This window comes from Lissotriton vulgaris, chromosome 3_1 (assembly GCF_964263255.1).
Source record: "Lissotriton vulgaris chromosome 3_1, aLisVul1.2, whole genome shotgun sequence".
NCBI classification, from domain to species: domain Eukaryota; kingdom Metazoa; phylum Chordata; class Amphibia; order Caudata; family Salamandridae; genus Lissotriton; species Lissotriton vulgaris.
This window is the reverse complement of record NC_141689.1, coordinates 518,901,050-518,920,846: the sequence shown is the minus strand read 5'-3', so window position 1 is coordinate 518,920,846 and position 19,797 is coordinate 518,901,050.

The window sequence follows — 19,797 nt, the reverse complement described above, 5'->3', positions numbered from 1 at the left end:
AGGGCTCCAACGTTTTGGCGCATTGCTATTCCTGAGGGCCAGTAAGGGCCCATGTTGCAGTTTTGTCCTCAGCTGCCCAGCAAGTAGTGGGCAGCTGCTACGTTTAGGTTCTTTTCTTTCTAGGGACTTGTTCTTTGGACTCAGGAGTGAGTCGCACTCCTTCGCCCCTACTTGGCCTTCCACAGCTGCGCAGCACTTAGTACCTGCTGCAGCGTTTAGGCCCCTTGTTCTTGTCCTCAGCTGCCCAGCAAGTAGTGGGCAGCTGCTACGTTTAGGTTTTGGTGCAGTGGCGCAACCTGGACCCTAATGTGATTTATGTGCTAAATGTGATTTATGCGCTAATGCTTCGGGTGTTAGGAAATGTACTGTGTGTAGTATGTTTTGCGCACCCTGTGTTCTGACACCTCTGAATGTGTTTTTATGCATCATGTGTGAAGCTTCTGGCCTATACCTATGAATGTGTTTTTATGCATCATGTGTCTTACCTACACCGCTGAATGTGTCTTCATGCATCATGTGTCTTACCTACACCTCTGAATGTGTTTTCATTCATCATGTGTCTTACCTACTACACCTCTGAATGAGTCTTCATGCACAATGTGTCTTACCTCCACCACTGAATGTGTCTTCATGCATCATGTGTCTTACCTACACCTCTGAATGTGTCTTCATGCATCATGTGTCTTACCTACACCGCTGAATGTGTCTTCATGCATCATGTGTAAAGCTTCTAGCCTATACCCCTAAATGTATTTTTATGCTTAGGGGGGCGGAGCTAGCCGCCATCCGAGATGGCTGCCTGAGTTTGGAGCTCATTCGACCAGACCAATGATCCTGCAAGTATCCTGTTTAGTTGCAGCTATATGGTGACAGATTGCAGCACCAGAGATTGTACTTTCACCGAGGACTTGCCTCCCGAAACTCCGCTCGAGTTTGCTGCCCGCAAAGCTGAGCTCCAGCGCTCCGGACTGAGACGCGCGGCGGGCCTGCTGAGCCGCGGCCTCAAGTTTCGCGCTCCCCGCAGCAGAGATCGAGGCCTCTGCCACTGAGGCCCCGGGAGACACTGCGCTGCGGGTTGAGGCGACGGACTGCTGACACGGCGGTGAGTGGGGGTGCGCGGACCATAGGGGGGCACTAGCAGACAGTGTGAGGACCCCGGACACCGGGTCACTCCTACCCCCTCTTTCCCCCCCTCCCGCCCCGAAAATTGGACCACTGACGAGTGGCCTGCTGCGCCGTCGCTGTGCCCTCTGAGAGGGGGCCTACACGTCGAAGGACACGCTACTCTGGCGGAGGGCCCGCGCTGACCTTCAGTAGCCAACGAGAGAGTGCTACCAGCGGTGGTTCACGCCGGTGAAAGCGCGATTCTGCCCGCGGCCACTCTCGCCCCTACCCTTCCGGCCTGCGATCTCCAACTGTGCAGGGGTCAGAGTAGCGCATTTCTCCCCCCCATTTCTACGCAATTTGGGGGGATGGTGGAGTCTGGGCGGAGAGCGAGCGCTGACGGGTCTGGCTGAGGGTCCTGGCTCACGCACATGATGATTGCCCCTTGTCTTGTGCACGGCGGCTGCCACCCTGACGCCTGGGCCTTCGCCACATGTATTGGAGCTGCTTTTGGAGCGATTCATTCTGCCTGTCGATTGGCTGCTGCTGGAAGCCTCTGCACTAGATATTGCTCATATCGCCTCGGCACGCGCTCTACCATATCCCCAGGCCCTTGCTGGACGTCCCACAATTGTGTCACCACCTGCTTCTCCTGGACATACTTACCCCCCACACTGTCACTATCTCTCCCCTCAGACACAGACTCGGCTCAGCTTTGAGGTGATTTTCGACAGAGGTCTTATTCCTACAGAGAGGGGGTGCACTCCCGACTGTTATGGGACGCTCAGACAGGACACAGTCCAAGCTTTCCTTCGGGCCCTGAGGACCGAAAACAATGGAGGACGCGGGTGGAGGTGGAGCGGCGGACAGGCCCGCGACGTACGAGGCGCAGGAACAGGATTTACGTGGGATTCTTCTTGCCATGGAAAAAAACCTGCAAGGAGGTATGGCTAACCTGGGCACGAAAATAGACGCATGGATTGTATGGCCGAGCGGCTCGACAAACACGCGGAGCGGATTAACATGTCAGAGCGCCAGCTCACCGAGGTGGAGGAAGCCCAGACCACACTGGACTCTGATAACAAGCAAATTGGCAGAGCCAGGCAGTCCCTCCTGGACAAAACTGAGGATTTGGAGGCCCGCTCACGTCGATGTAACCTGCGTGTCACGGGCCTTCCAGAAAATACTCAGACAGGCAACATGGAGTTGTTCATGGAGGGGCTCCTGAAGAAACTGCTTGGGGACACGGTGTTTTCATCCATATTCATTGTGGAAAGAGCGCACCGCTCATTGGGCCCACGACCCAAGCCGGGGGCCCCTCCCAGGCCCATCATTGCCAAACTGTTAAATTATCGGGACCGAGACGTGGCTCTGAAACTGGCCAGAGAAAAGCAGCTGTTACAATATGAGGGCTCAGTTCTGTCCATATATCCCGATTTTACGGCCAGGTGCAGGAGGCCAGGAAACAGTTTGCTCCTATGAAGCGCCATATACGAGAACTTGGTGCTGATTATGCGATGTTATACCCAGCAAAACTACGCATCAACAGACAAGGGAGATCCATGATCTTTGCGGACCCCAAGGCACTACAAAAGGCCCTGAAAGACTGGCAGAAAGAGAAACGCTCGCCGAGGAAGGAAGACGATGCTCTGGAGGGGGGATCCTTGGAGGAGCAGGACTACCTTACGTGTCCTTTCTGTTGCCCTGATGTTACTCTACAGGTCGTGTTTGATGTACGGGGGGAGGCTGGTGCATTCTTCTTTGCAGGTACGTTTCTTGTTTGGGGGCCCTGCCTTTGACTCTGCAACCAATGCTGGATGGAACAACGCCTATCCTTCAGGTATCCTTTATTACGCCTTGCGGACTAATTTCTATTTGAATTAAGACAATATAAGATGACATTATGTCCCTGTGCCTTATAAGGTTAGCCCCATGCTTCTTTAGGTCCCAATTTGCTTGATAGATCTCACCCGATCTTTGCAATCTTGCTTGTAGGCTTGAGAGGCCTCTGATTTTGTGTGCTTTTGCAGTTTGCGATTTTTCCTTTGTGGATTGGTTCTTTTGGCAACTAAACACGGTGTGGTATTGACACCCCTTTATTTCCTAGATTTCTGGAACGGAGGGGCGAAAGGGGGCATTGTACTTGGTACTGCTTTTTAGTGATTTTCGCGCTGTTATTGCTGACTACATCTGCCCCCGTGTGATTACCACTGATCTCAATGCATATTCAGGGGGACGGGGAGGGGGGGGGGGGGGACTGAATGGGTTGGGATGTGTGTTTGTGAGTGTTTTGTTGTTGGGGTGTGAGTGAGGGGCTGGAGATTGCTTGATGGGGGGAAGGATGAACCAGGCCTAGTTGGGGTCGGGCAAGCGTGGGTGGGGGGCTGGCAAAGGGAATCTATGGGAATTGTTATTATACAATGTTTTAAATTGGTTATTTTGTTTAAGGCAAACAAGCGAGATGTACGAATAGGCAGAAATGTGTCCACAATACTCCTTTTACTTACACTTAACATGGTAGGGATGACACCTCCACGCTCACTATGGCAGGCGACATGACAGTAGGGGATGACTCTCGCGATACGTTAAGATTCCTTACCTGGAATGTTAGAGGACTGAAGGACCATCGCAAGGTACGCAAGGTCCTTCAATATTTAGTCAGACATAGAGTGAACATTGCTGTCTTGCAGGAAACACACCTCCCATTAGATAGTTCCATCCTCCGCTATAGAGGACTCAGGGGCAATATCCACGCGCTGGCTTTACCTCACACATGCCAGAGGGTTCCGCACTTGGTTTAACCCAAAGTCCTCCCTAACATGGACACCGTTAGAGACAGACAGTGGCTGTCGCTTCGCGATCACAGGCTGCTATGGTAAAGGCGCGGACATGTGCATAGTAAACACTTACGGCCCCAACTTCGACTTCCCTAGCTTTTATACGGACCTGGCGACAAAGATTCTTCTGCATGCTGACAAGATTACTTTCTGGGGAGGGGATTTCAATTTGATACGACACCCTGGGCTGGACAGATCGGATGGCCCAACGCGACCCCCTTCGACCTCTGCACGGATGCTGTCTATGCAGCTTGCCAATATGGACTTGTTAGATGTTTGGCGCCATAGACAACTCTCGCAGGGCGGGTTTACGCACTGCTCAGCCCCCCATAATATATACACGAGAATAGACTATTGGTTTGTGTCCTCTTGCTTTCTTCAGTGTGTACGTGCATGCGAAGTCTTACCACGTACCTACTCGGATCATTTGCCTATCTTGATTACTTGCTCCATGCCTGCACGGCGGATCCCGACTTTTGTCTGGCGCATCCCTCCATACTCCTTCCTGGATCCTCTCTTTAAAGAGGAACTGTTAACGGCACTTGAGACCTTCTTCGAAACAAATGTTGGTTCTGTCGATTTGTTTCAATCGGTTTGGGAAGCGTTTAAGCTATACACTAGGGGAGTCACTATCTCCAAGCATGCAGGGGTGCTGAAGTCGATCAGGGGTCGTCTCGAGTTGTTGGAAAGCAAGCTTAAAGATCTTGAGGCTTTGAAGTCGCAGTCTGGTGACGATTCCGTTGACCAGGAGATAGCAAGGGTCCTTAGGGAATATAATGAGGAGGCGGACGCGGAAATTAAACACTTGGGGAAGTATGCCACAACCCGGAACTATTGCGAAGGTGAACGCCCGGGCTCTGTTCTGGCCCGACCAGCTAAACGCGGTAGGGATAGCGCTTCTATACCGACGCTGCGATCGGAGGACTCAGATGTTCCGATTTCAAATGAATCAGTCGCGGAACGATTACGCGACTATTACGCGACCTTATACGCGTCGAGAGGCCCCACTCCCGAAGAGCGCATCGTGGATTACCTGTCACATATCGAGCTCCCGTGGCTCTCTGACCTGCACCGAGAATTCCTTGCTCAGCCATTTGAAAGAGACGAGGTGGTTCTGGCTTTATCGTCAATGAAAGGTGGGAGTGCACCGGGCAGCGATTTCTGAACTCTTGATACCACACCTACTTACTTTGTTTGATGACATGGCCAATTCGGGTGCCATGCCGCCCTCCATGAGAGAGGCTATCATTGTGGCAATTCTTAAACCAGGCAAGAACCCGAGCGATTGTGTCTCGTACCGCCCACTTTCTCTTATGCATGTTGATACAAAAATTTTCGCTAAGTTCCTCTCTAACCGTCTGCAACCTCTGGTCATGTCCCTGGTAGCCCCAGAGCAGTCTGGCTTCGTCCCAAAGTGCAATATTACATACAACATCAGAAGTGTCTTCGGTACGTTCCAGCACACGCGCCCAGAGGTATCAGCTGTTGCAATCTTCTTGGACATGGAGAAAGCATTTGATTCGGTTGAGTGGTTGTTCCTGCATCAGGTCCTGAGCAGGATGGGAGTGGGTCTACTGTTCCTACAACTTCTGACGGTACTGTACTCTATGCCAACGGCGCACATACGCATAGGTCCGTTGGTCTCAGAACCTATCGCGATAGGTAGAGGGACGAGGCAGGGATGCCCCCTCTCCCCGATACTCTATGCTTTAGTAGCTGAGCCTCTTGCTTGTGCTCTAGGGGAGTATCATAGCCATCGAGGCATCCCCTTCCCCACATATAATCTTACTGTTTCTACCTATGCGGACGATACGCTACTCTATGTTAGGGACCCCGCTACGCATCTTTCTCCGGTCTTGCGGGAGGTGGTTCTCTTCGGATCCCGCTCAGGCATACAGGTTAACTGGACTAAATCTATTATGTTTCCTTTGACGCCCTCCACGGGACAGTTTGAGCCGGAGTATCCACTACAGTGGACTACTGAAGCGGTCAGGTACCTGGGAATACGCCTCCATACAGACTCGGAGATTGTTCTAAGGGGAAATCTATGGCTGCGCTATATCTAAACTAGAGGACGACATAGAGAAATGGATTTCCCTTCCGCTGTCACTATTGGAGCGCATTTCATTAATGAAAATGGTGGTGCTCCCGCGGTTTCTTTTCCTATTTAGTAACATCCATATGATCTTATCTTCCCATTTTTTTCGTAGGTTACAATCCCTATTAGTTCATCTTGCTTGGGTGGGTAAGCAGCCTAGGGTCGCCTGGAATATTTTAATACGACCATATGCTGCGGGAGGCCTAAACGACAAGACATGGAACTCTATTATCGCGCCTGGCAGAGTGCCCATGCCTATTCCTGGATACACAGGCCGCAGGACGCTCCTCACATCCGTATTGAGAGGATAGTTGCGGATCCGACTCCTTTGCCAGCCTTGTTAACGCTGTTTTAAGATCGCTGTACGGGCTTACTAGACTCTTTGAATTTGGTTATTCATGCTTGGCATTACATGATGGAGATTCAGGAGTGTACATTACTGTACTCCCCGAGGGTGGAGATAGAATGGTGTCACTGGTTAGCCCCCTGCAGGGAGAAAGGGGCAATAATGGCTCTCCATCAACTTGGAATACACACCATGGGCAATTAATTCGTGGGAGGCGCGGCGCGACAATGGGGCGACACTGTCACCGATGAGATGAACCCCCCTGATAGCACGTTTTCAGTTCCATAGGGTACGACATGCTCTACGGGAGCTCCTAGGTGCCGACATGGAGGAGCCGATGACAATTGCTTCATTTGACTATGTGCTTGCTGCCAAATTGCCTTTGAAATTAATGACTAACCTCTATAGGATAGCTCAGTCTGAAAAATACACTGAGTACACGAAGCCGAGATTAGCCTGCCAACACGACTTGGGCACCGAAATGAGCGAGGAACTGTGGCAGTACTGCTGTACTAGAACTAGGAGGATTTCCCTAAATGGGCGCCACAGACTCATACACTTTAAGTTCCTGAACAGGACTTACTATACGCCAGAGAGACTCCATAGGTACCGCCTTCGCGAGTCATCCGAATACGAGCGATGCAGGGCTCCTCTGGCGGATGTCCTGCATGTAGCTTGGTCATGTCCCGCAGTTTTCCCCTTTTGGCAGGCAATCTATGGGGAAATTAACAGAGTAATGATTTTAACCCTAGCACCGGACCCACTGTTGGCCCTCCTAGGATATTCGAAACCCTTACGACCTGCCCAGAGGAGACTGGTTGACATGGCATTTCTAATTGCTAAGCGGTGTACTGCAAGAGCATGGATGAGAGGCCCGCCCCCAACTCTTAACTTATGGAAGAGGGAACTACTATACTGCTGCATACAAACCGAATTATACAGTGATCTGATGCCCCCGAAGAACAGGCCTAAGAATTTTTGGTCCCTAATACTGGACGGTACGTTTATGTCAGTAGCTCAGAACGGGGGTTGTGAAGATGATAGAGACACTCGGGAAAGGGTGGAGGCGATAACAGGTGACGCCCACTGTGACAGCTCTGCAACGACAGGTATGACGGATTATGTGGGACGCTGAGACACAACCTATGGCATGGCGGCCCGCTGTGAAGAGGTTATGGTAGAGGGAGATGAGTACGACAGATGGATAATAATAATAATAATAATACTGATGCTTGTAGAGCGCGAAGAGCTACCTCACAAGGAGATGTCCCGGCGCTGGTAGAGTACTTCTGCAGGGCAGGAGGCACGGGGTTGCTTAAGATTTTTGCATAAAGAGCCAGGTCTTTAGAAGCTTCTTGAAGCTAGATTCTGTCGTAGCAGATTGAATAGCAGAAGGCAAGGCGTTCCAAAGTTTCGCCGCGCCAACAGAAAAAGACCTGCCCACAAGTCTGGCTTTTCTAGCTCGTGGGACGAGTAGCTGAAGCAAGGAGTTAGATCGTAAGTGCCTCTCCTGATGGTAGCGGGGGAGTCTGAGTTTTAAGTAATTAGGGCAGGTCCCTCTTAGTGCTCTAAACGCCAAAGTAAGAACTTTGAATTTTATTCTACTTGTCACTGGGAGCCAATGCAGTTCGCGCAGATGCGGAGAGACACGCTGTCTGAAAGGAATGTGCTTTATCAGTCTCACAGCCGCATTCTGCACGATCTGCAGGCGTTGCACTAGATATTTGGGTAGGCCAAGATAAAGGCCGTTCGCGTAATCCAATCTGGATGTAACTGTCGCATGGACTACCATTTTGCGACACTCTTCTGGTAGAAAATAGAGGAACTTACGAAGGTTTCTGAGTTTGTGCAGACAGCCAGTAGTGACCTGCTGTATGTGAGAGGAAAAAGAGATCTGTCTGTTTATGATGTCTGTCTTTACTGCAATGCGTTATGCCTTACTACTGCCACTATTGTAAGCTGTCATTTTAACGCACTGCCAAATGTAATAATTCTCATCCTATTAGATGCTTGTGATTTGCCTTTCTTTCTGTATTGTTTTTGGTTTTTATTATCTTTTAAAATTGAAATAAACAAATTAATAATATTAAAAAAAATGTTTTTTCATGCTTAGGTGGTTGTTTTTCCTAATATAGTTATGCTAATGAGTTCATGGTTCCCTGCGTGATATTTTCCTAAGGTGGTTAGGGTTGCGTAGGTGGTACTTACCTTTTACCAGTGGTTACTGGTAGTGTACTACATTTGCTATTTGGTGCTACAATTGCTATGCTCTAAGTGCTATTTCTACAAAGTGCTATTTCTACAAAGTGCTATTTCTACAAAGTGCTGGTTCTATCAAGTGCTTATTCCTGACAGTGGTCCATGTGGCCCTGTCCTGTGTATATAATCCCTTGTAAATTCTGCCCGTGTCTCTGGCACATTGTAAAGTGTGTGTTTACTATATAATGTGTTTGGTAACACAAAGGCTATTTTTATATATACCCTTGTGTGGAGTTCCTTTTGTGGGGGGCCTGGGATGTTGTTGCTGGTGGGTGCATGCGCAAATACTTAACTTACACTGCCTCCGGGATCAGCCTTTCTGCTCGTGTCACATTGCTAAGAGGGTGAGCAGGGGTTAGCTTTGGAGTGTAACTTCCTTGCCCTAACTAGAGTGGTGGTTTCTGCCTGACTTTGGCGCAAGCCTCAGCCAACCAGAAATCCCATTTCTAACAGCAAAGTATAATACTGTACCCTTGTGGATATAAAGCACAAGCAAATCCACTCCACTGTCGTAGTTGTTCCATAGGCCCAAGCAGGCACTTTTTTATGTTTGATGGAAATGCAAAGAAAACATCTTAAAAAGAAATAAAATGTTCACAAACACAGAACATGAAGCTGGTGTACGGAGTTTTTTTTGTTTTTTTATATATTACAAACTCGACCCGAAGGTACTGGAGCGCTTTATATGAGCACGAATTATATTGCACAAGGTTACATTTGGAGAAGTGTAATCTTGATCCCATCTGAGATATCGTAGGAGTGCATTATATTTATGCACACGTATATATTCTGTACAATCAACGTTACTAAAGGGAGTGCAGTATTTCATATTTAAAGTATTCCACATGACATACTCGTGTATAGAATGTTATTAATAAAGGTTTATGTGATACTTAGATATAAATGTGACAGTATAAGTTAACATAAATGTGTCCCATTGTGAGGTTAATAAATTTGAATGTTGTTAAGCTAATGTTTTAACATTTATATGTGTAACTTGAAGTTATTTTATGGAAGTGCATTCAGAATGACATCTTCATAATTCTTTACAATGTAAACATGTATTAAGGAGCTGCATTTATCATGTGTATAGAAATATGCACATATTCTTTAACCATGTGCACTACAAATTGACTAGAGTGGGCCTCGTGAAACAGTTCAGTCCATGCTCACGTTTAGAGTTTAACATGTAATTTGTATTTAACCTTCAATGTAGTATGTGTGTAATTGTATTTTGTTTCCACTGCAGATATAGAAAGAGAAAGCCTTAATAGTGGGAATAGGAGGGGTTTGTTTTCCTTAGAGAGCACACTATGAGAAGATGAAGTTGGAAAGGAGAAGCATGGTAATGAGCAAGGAGGCGAGTTCTGATGGGAGAGGAGAGAAATGGCTGGGCGAAGTTGCAACTTATCGATGTGGGAAAGGTGGTGAAAGTATCCAGCTGCGCCAGACCTATGGAAATTCACAAGCAAAGATCATGTGGGATTGTCTACTCTAATTGCAATATATATTGAACGCTGAGCAAAGTGAGGAAAAGGAGAGTCATTTCAGGTTTTCACAGAGAGCAGACCAGTGGTTATGCTTATGTGTCTTTATGCTACTTGACCAATGTTGGAGTGCTACCTACAGAATACTCCCACAGCTGATATCTTTCAGATTTCACCCTTACTGAATGCTTCTTAGTTTAGGGTTGCCCCTTTTAGGTAATGGACGGAAAGATAGCTTGCTCATGCTTATTAAGAGAATCATCTGATGAAATTTAATACACAATTCATTTTCATGATCGTCTGCATCATCCTCAAAGAGTTAATTGTTTGCTTTGTATTGCATAGGGTACATTTCTTAGACTTATGTTGGTCTTTCTGTACTTTTATAAGATCATGCTGAGTCGGTCTACATTGATTGGTTTCTAAATTCATAATTGAACGCTACTTAACTCAGATTAAGTTGTCAAGTGGATTATTGTATTTTATTCATTTTTAAGGTTTTATATAGCACTAGCTAGACCCTGAGGTATCATAGCCCTTTACAGAATCGAGAGCAAGGCAATCAGTTACAGAGCATATGATGTGCAATCATCATAGGTTCAAGTATATAACATATATACAAGGGAAGTATAGTTAGGCAGAGCAAGAGGAGCTCACAAAAATGTATACACAGAAAAAAAATTGTTTGGTCATAAGGATGAAATTACTGAATTGAGGTCCATTCGAACATTAAGAGTTCGTGGAGATAAGGACATCAAGAACAATAGAGGCAAACACAAAGAAAGAAACAGCCAACTGATCAACAGAATTTGGGCAGAGCAAGAAAGCTTATTTGTTCAGTTTGTTCATGAGTTCCAGTATTTATTGAGGAGATGGTGTTTCAAGTCTCTTTTGAATCTTGGGAAGGAGGGGATGCATTGTAGGTCCTTCAGGAGGGAGTTCCAAATGCTGGGAGCATTACCTGAAAAAAGATCAAGCCTGGGTAGTTTTCCATTTTAATTTGGGAGGAACGAGAAAAAGAGTGGTAGAGCTTCTCATAGATCTGGTTCTACCTGCTTTTGGAAGTTTGTTGTCTAAATAGTCAGGGGAATGTGAGTGAAGTACTATGTGGGGGCTTTGTAGGTGATGCAGGAAGTCATGTAAATGCATCTTTCTTCGATGGGAAGCCAGTTTTGGGACTTGAGGGCGGGCATAATGTGTTCATACCATTTAACGTCTGTTAAGTTTGGTCTTGATCCGAGGGGGGTGAGGTGAGTTTTCGGGATCTCTGTGAGGATAGCATTGCCGTAAGTCAAGTTTAGAGAAGACCAGAGATTGAACAACCCATTTGAAATCGTCCGATGGAATGAATGGTTAATTTTGTTTCAGGTGTTTTAGTGTGTAGAGCACATCTTTGGCTGAGGTTTAGATATGATCCTTCATTGACAACTTTTTGTCCAGGATGAAGCCTAAGGATTTAGCCAAGTTGGATAGAGTGAGCAAAGAATTTAGGGCCTTCAGGTCACTGATCCAGCTTTGGACTGGAAGGTGGTTACTTTTGGGGGAGAACAGAATTACTTCTGTTTTGATGAGGTTTAATTTAAGTTGGTTGGAGTTAAATCAAGATTGAATCTTACTCAGTGTGACGTTAGTATGTAGGATGTCACTGTCTGATTTGATTTTGTAGTAGAGTTGCATGTCACCTGCATAGAGGTGGTATTTGATCCCTGCTTGTTTGAGGATGACAGTAAGGGGTTTCAAGAAGAGGTTGAACAGTGAGGGGGAGAGGATTTCGTCCTGGGGGACACCAAGAGTGACATGTGTGGGTTTCGAGAGGCAGGACTTGATTTTGATTTGTTGTGATTGATGTTATAGGTAAGATGTGAACCTTTTTAAAACTGTGCCATTCAAACCAGAGTGGATCTTCAGTGACTCCAGTAAGGTTGGGTGATTGACTGTATCAAAAGCCGCTGAGAGGTCAAGTAGAATAAGTATGCAAGCATCTCCATTCTCTAAGAATCGATTGATGTCATCTGCAATATTCAGCATGGCGGTTTCTGTGCTGCAGCCTTTCCTGAAACCAGATTGGAAGGAGTCAAGTAGGTTGTAATCACCTGTGTGCCTGTTGAGTTGTTGTAAGACACATTTTTCTATGGTTTGAGCAAGGAACAGGAGGTTAGAGATAGGTCTGAGGTTGTTGAGATCGTTAGGTTCTGCACTGCGGTTTTTAAGAATAGGTGTCATTTGACCTAGTTGGAGGGAATCAGGTACACACCCGAGGAAGTATTGATGATTTTAGTCCAACACAGGGTGATGATGTGGTTCAGGTTATGTACTCTTTGTGCAGGGAGTGGATTCTTGGTGTGTGAAGTAGGCTAAATATCTCAATAATATTAAAGACTTCTAGTTCAGTCATGGATTTGGAATTAGACCAATTGGCATTGATTTTCAATTGGGTGTTAAAAAGGTTGTTGTATGTTCCAATTGGGGTTGATTGATTATTGATGTGTTCGGGTGGTCTGACGGCCGTGGAGGGAGGAGTGTCAATGAGGCTAGTTAGCAGGGGAGGTAAGGTTGCGATTTGAGGGAAGGATTGCTCAATTTTAGCGATTTTATCCGTGAAGAAGCTGGCAATTTCTTCACATTGCTCTTTAGAGGCTATTATTTTGTGTGGGGAGGAAGACGTAGTTTGTTGTTTGACAATGTAAAAGCGCTTCCTGGACATACTCTTTGCACAGTCAAGTTGGATGCGGAAGAAAGAGGCCTTTTCTCTAAAAATGTGCTTCTTGTATGCTAACCTAGCAGTTCTGAGGAGAGTTAGATGTAATGATGAGGGGTTTTGTCTCCATGTAATTTCTGCTAGTCTGAGTTGTCTTCTTTCGTTGTTGAGATCAGAGTTAAACCATGATTTTGAGTGGATTGATTTTAGTTGTTTTAATTTGAGTGGTGCAACATGGTCGAGAACTTCTGTTATCGTCATGTTGAAGTGGGCAGTGAGCTCATTTACGTTGTGAGTGTGCAGGAGACGGAGTTGTTCACGTATCTTAGATTCAAGATCCGTAGAAGGGACTTGCTGAGGTTTCTGGTCCTTGGCTTGGGTTTGTCTCTGTGAAATTTGGCAATGTGCTCGATGTTGAATAGTATTAGATAATGGTCAGGCCAGTCAATGGGGATGATGGCACTAAGGGAGACCAGTTCATTACTAGCGATAATAGCGTCTAGAGTAGCACCTTTGATATGGGTTGGATCATTGCAGAGTTGTTTTTGGTCATTCATCTCAAGAAGGTTCATGAGGTGCCTGACTGTGACGTCTTCTGCGTTGTTCCAGTGAATGTTAAAATCGCCCCAAAACACGTCCTTCACGTCGGTAAGGGGCAACTGGGTAAGTAGGTCAGATAACTCATCAGCAAAGAGGGAGCAGTCACCAGGCGGGTGGTAGATGGGCTGAAGTTTGATAGGTGGGGAGCCTTTATCTTTAAGTTCGACCCCAAGGTATTCAAAAGTCGAGTATTGAGCATACTTTAGGATGGAAAGTTGGCTTTCAGCTTTGTGGATTATGGCTAGACCTCCAACTGTTCTTTCAGTCCTGTCAAGTCTAATGACGAGCAAGTAGGTCAAGTATGGTAGTAGAGTGGTCATTGATCCATGTTTCTGTAAGGAAAGCCAAATCAATTGCCTCACTAAGAATGGTTTCATCGATGTCTGTAACGTGTTGTGCCGCCGATCTTCAGTTGACAAGCATGCTAGATAGAGGGCAGGGATCATCCTTAGCAGATTTTAGGGTATGGGCGGTGGTGTATTGAGCAGGAGGTCTGGGCGAGTTAGAATTTACAGGGGTTCTATTTATGCCCAATATTACTGGGATTGTAGAGGGAGGGTTGTGGACCATATCCTGGATCTTAGGGAAGTAGGATTCACTAAGACCTTCTTCTTCCAGAGTGGATAGAGGTCAGTGTGAGCCTTGGCGCCTTTGGGCGTAGGGGAATGGTAGGCCTGGGGGCAGCATTGTAAGGTAGTTGGATAACCTGTATGAGGACTCCCATAAGTGTAAGAGCGGGCAAGCATGGCCTGTTTTGAGAGATCCTGTCTGAGGATGTGCTAAGTTGGTCGCAAAAGAGTTGAGTTTATACTCCTTTCGGTTCAGAATGAGTGAGAGAGAGTTAGAGGTGCATCGTGCATCGAGGGTGGGGGGGAAACTCAGTGGGAGCTGTGTATGAGGTAGAAGAGATCACAGCGCTATGGGGTGGTCTATGTTGTTTGGACTAGTATTGAGGATAGTTTGGGTGGGATTCTTATGGTTTGCCTTGGGAAAGGGGGGGGTGTCGGCTGGGTAATTAATCTATGATGGTTTAAGGATAGGGGCTTTGTCACAAGGTGTGCGGTGGGCATCATATAGATTTGTTGCAGCGAGATTAAACGTCAAGGTGGGAGCAGGTGGGGACCTTCTGGTAGGCAGTTGTCTAGGATGAGTGTTGGAGGGGGTATCAAGGTTATTAATTGTGTCAGGGGAGACCAGGAGTTGGATACAATGATAGTGGGAGGAAATGTTGCTGATCCTAAAAAAGGGGGGCCGAGAGCCCTAAGCGATATGGGTGATCTGTGTCAAAGGGCCTGGGATTGTCCCTCGTCTGAGTGAGTAGTAGTTATCGTTAGAAGGAAGGGCATCAGCTGTAGTATCAGAAGATGAAGGACTAGGGGAGTGGCCCGCGGCCCTAGGCTTATGATGAGTATCATCTACGTTTGTTTTTGTGTGGCACAAGATAGGGAGGGAGCCTAGGAAGTCTTTCTTGAGGGCATAGTTCGGCAGTATATGCTGTTGTTTGCAATAAAGTCGATGGAAGTGTCCAGGGGTGTCAGAGAGCTGGATGGTGGATCCTTAGGAGGAAGAAGGCGGGGCTGCTGTATGGACACATTGGTTGCACTGTATTGAGATGTTGACAAGTGATAGCTTTCCTTCCTTCACGTCTCATGAAGCTAAAAAGGTCACCCTGTTGGAGATAAATTTTTAAGTGGGCCCAAGTTCCAACACATTCAATTTTAAAAATGTTTTAGCTATGGGGATATTAAGTGATTGGCCAGGAATCACAGGATGCTGATGCTGATTCAAACCTGGTTTCCCAATTGCAAAGGCAGCAACTCTGGTCGTAGCGCCACATCTTCTTCGATCATAAAAATGTTGCATCACTGCTCAAGCAAGAAGTGTAGACCTCAATATACTTAGTTAAACCCTTGTATTACAAGCCAAAATTAACTGGTAATCAAGCTTGAAAATGTAAAAATGAAATACTCTCCAACACCCCAAAGGAAGGAAAATGGTGATGGAGCTGTAGAACCTGCCTCTACAGTAGAAGCTAGATGGTGTGTGTTCAAGAAAGCGTCAAACATGCTACTTCAGCCCCAAGTACCTGGTCTGCGTCTGGAAAACATGATGCTGCTGCGGTTGTGGCTTGTAAAGTTCATCCTTAAGTTGCGCCCTTCCATGCAGGAGCACGAGCGGCAGGCAGCAAACAGGGCAGCGAGACCAAAACTCTGACATGACAATGTGAGCAAAAGGGGGGAGGAGTAAATGGCAACAGGCTGGGCAGCAGCTGCGCGAGAGCACTGTGTATCTATGACAGTGGGGACAACCTTTGCCTTGTTATAGTTTCTAAGATGTCCACAGCACCAACACAACTGCAGACCTGATACTAACAGTGAATGTTCAGGTGCACCTGAATGGAAGTGGTAGCACTACTTTGTCTTTTCCGTAGAGTGACGTGATGTGGCAAAATACTATCACTCAAGATGCCTGACTCTAGATAATGAATCCTTGTCCTGCGGGCTTAGCCAGAATGTGGCTTACATAGCATACTGAGTACTGGCTGAAGGGGGATGACTCACTGCTTCTCTATATGTATGTATATCTATATGTATGTCATCCATGGGCTGAACTTGTATTTGATTGACACCCTGGTAGAGCAAATGCTGATGAAGCCTGTCCCAAGTACCATTCCTATGTGTATTTTGTATTATCTTATGTATTAAATACAAGAGGCCTGAGGAGACAGCCAACATAGTCTCTTATCTCAGACCTAAAAGGTAAAGAGGCTAAGTGGAAGCCCAGGTGGGTCCCTCTCTTAACTTTGAAAGGAGGTGATATCATATTACTCGGTCAGACCTGGGCTGTATAGAGGAGTTTAATAATGACATGTATAATAAGTTTCCTCAAGCCGAATTTCAAGGCACCTCAAAAAGGTATTTCCGCTCAAATGTATTCAGGCAGTTTCAAGGTAGAGGACAAGGCATGCAGAGTGAAGCCAGATTTCTGAGGCCGCTTCCATAAACTTGTGCAAAGCCTTTTTATATTTAAGGAAGTTTTTATCCTGGTGACAAAGCAAATTTAGTCTGGAGTATGTAGCTCGCTAGGATTTTCCCTAGTATTTTTTCAATTTGAGTTTAAAACCACTATTGGCCTATAGAAAGCTGGGTCTTCAGGGGCTCACTCACCCAACTTTATGTATTGAGAAAATGAGTACCTCTCGAAGTGACCGTACTAGCAAACTCTCTGTTGCTGCAGCATGTCAAGAGAACTCAACTGGGAACACATCAGAGCCAGGAGTCTTACAAGTTGCCAGTTCATGTATATCTTCTCCAATCTCCTGAACTGTGATGGGACCGTCCATCTCATCTCATAAATCAGGAAGAACTTGAGGAAATGGGAGTTTTTTTGCAGAAATTCACTGTCTCTTCTACTGGGCTTTAGGGCTTATTTTCATGAAGTGTGTGTTAAGAATTAAGGAAAAAACACAAAAATGACCTGCTGAAAGTGCAGGAGGTCTCCTCGAATGTATTGTAGAGATTTTATTGGTGTTGGAGTTTTTTCCAATTTAGTAGGCCGGTACAGCAGCCTAACATCCTTGTCTCTTTCTGTGTGAACCCGATTCACATGGGTAGTATAATCTAGGCATCTCAGTTTTTCAGTTAATGACAAGCAGTGTGCAGGAAGGCCCGACGAGTGGGATCTTCTATTGGCTGACCTTCAGTTTGGGTACAGGCATCTTCAGATTGGTCGGCACCAACCATGGTGACCTTGTGTGACAACTTGGAAGACCTACCACTCAGCAGCTAAAGAAGAGTTTTAACCTTCATTTATCTCAAAGTAGTCTACTATTGCTACCTCAAACATGCCTCAAAGGGCCATGTCCTACAGCATTGCCCTCTGAAAGTACAAGAGGAAATATTTGAGATGACTCTGCCCCAGGTCAATTTCGACTGAAGCAATTATGATCCAAGATGTTCCTACCCAGCTGATCTAATGCTGAGAACTTTGGAAATTACCACTGAGCGATTATCCGGTCCAGTCATAGATATAGTAATGCAGGGAGGAATTGTAGGAGAATAATTTAGTATTCAGGTTGTGGAGTCTCCCGGCATCTGATAGTGACCACTCGGTAAGCCATATGGATAGGGCCTTAGGGTTGTGTGTTGTTCATATCTGTGGAAGATGGGTGAGATCTGGCCCTAAAATCACCTTTACCTCTCTATACCTCTGCCCATATGTTGGAAAGTGCCCTTTTTAGGTCTAGTCTAGACAGTGCTTGTTGTATTTTATTTATTTTATTTATTTATAAAATTTCTAAAGCGCACAAATACCGTCCGGTGTCTCGGCGCTAGAGTTCACTAAGATTGCAAAGGGTTCCTGCTAAACTTACTGGTCAAAAAGCCAAGTTTTAAGATATTTCCGAAATATTAGTAAGGAAGAACTTGATTTAATATGAGGGGGAAGCTTGTTCCACAATTTCGAAGCAGCAACTACGAAGCGTTTGTCTCCCCATGTTGCTTTCATAGTGCGTGGGATCTTAGTCTGCAAATGCCTAATGGTTGGTGCATGTTCCACCTTGTCTTGTAAGTTAACTCCCATGGAGTATTGCAGCGGGAACGAACAGTGACGCACATGCTGCTTGAGTGCCTTTATCTTGCCTTTCTAAACTATTCCCCAAGATTGCATTTCTTTGTTGGGGGTGGAGCATGCTTGTTGGGTTTACAGTCACTAACAAGCATTTACAATGCAATGGTCTCGGCAATATTGTAGGTAGAGCTATTGGTATTGCTCATTATTTTTTTATCTTTTTTGTATCCCTAAATAAATGGCATTGTCATTTGTATTGGCATTAGCTTTTTTTTTGCATATGTGATACTGATTGCATTAGCAGAGAGAGAGTGAGGTATTGAAATAGAGAGAGAGTGAGGTAGTGAGAGAAAGTGAGGTAGATAGAGAGTGAGGTAGTGAGATAGAGAGTGAGGTAGTGAAAGAGTGAGGTAGTGAGGCAGAGGGATGTTGTGAGGTAGTGAGATATAAGCATAGAGTGATGTGATGTAATGAGATAGAGAGAGGTAGTGAAAGAGTGAAAGTGAGTTAGTGAGATAGAAAGAGTGAGGTAGTGAGATAGAGAGTGATTAAGGTAGTGAGTTAGAGAGAGAGAGTGAAGTTGTGAGCTAGAGAGTGAGGTAGTGAGAGTGAGGTAGTGATGTTTTGAGAGAGAGAAGTTGTGAGATAGTGAGGTAGTGAGATAGAGTGGAGTAGTGAGGTAGAGAGAGTTATGTAGTGAGAGAGGGGTAGATAGAAAGTGAGGTAGTGCGAGACAGAGTGAGGTAGTGAAAGAGTGAGGTAGTGAGGAAGAGGGATCAATCAATCAAAGCATTTATATCAATCAAAGCATTTATATAGCGCACTACTCACCCAGAGGGTCTCAAGGCGCTAGGGGGGGGGGGTCCGCTACTGCTCGAACAGCCAGGTCTTGAGTTGCTTCCTGAAGGCGAGGTGGTCCTGGGTCAGGCGGAGGTGGGTCGGGAGGGAGTTCCAAGTCTTGGCGGCGAGGTAGGAGAAGGACCGTCCCCCTGTGGTGGCTCTTCGGATGCGGGGGACGGCGGCGAGGGCGTGGCCGGTCGATTGAAGCTGGCGTTTGGGAGCGTAGAAGTTGAGGGATGTTCTGAGGTAGTGAGATAGAAACAGTGAGTGAGTTTGTGAGGTAGTGAGATAGTGAGAGAATGAGGTAGTGAAAGAGAGAGTGAAATTGACTTAGTGAGATAGAAAGAGAGACAGTGAGGTAGTGAGATAGAGAGAGAGTGAGGTAGTGAGTTAGAGAGTGAAGTTGTGAGGTAGTGAGATAGAGAGTGAGTTAGTGAGAGAGTGATGTAGTGAATTTTTGAGGGAGTGAGTCGTGATATAGTGAGGTAGTGAGAGTGCGATAGTGAGATAGAAATAGATAGAGTGAGGTAGTGAGATAGAGAGAGAGTGAGCTGGTGAGATAGAGAGAGAGTAAAGTTGTGAGGTAGTGTGTTTAAGAGTGATGTGGAATGCATGCTAACAATAAGCAACAAACAAACATGCTACAAATACCTCCCACCCCAAGACCGGCACTTACCTCTCATGCCGCTGATCAGCACACATAAGCTGTCAGGAGAAACAAGAACAATCTATCCCAGGCTCATTAGCACTCGTTCCACTGCCCATCATGGACCTGGCATAAAAGGCAACAGTTTCCTAATACACCACCAAACTCTCCAGGCACAAGAGAAACGAGAGCGGCGACCTCATCAGCGGGAGGGGCGGGAAAAAGACACGGACAGCGGGAGGGGAGCACCCCTGGGAGTTGGAGGGCCCGCTTTGGCCTGTCTCTATCGAGAGAGCCTGCTGTCACTTGGGAG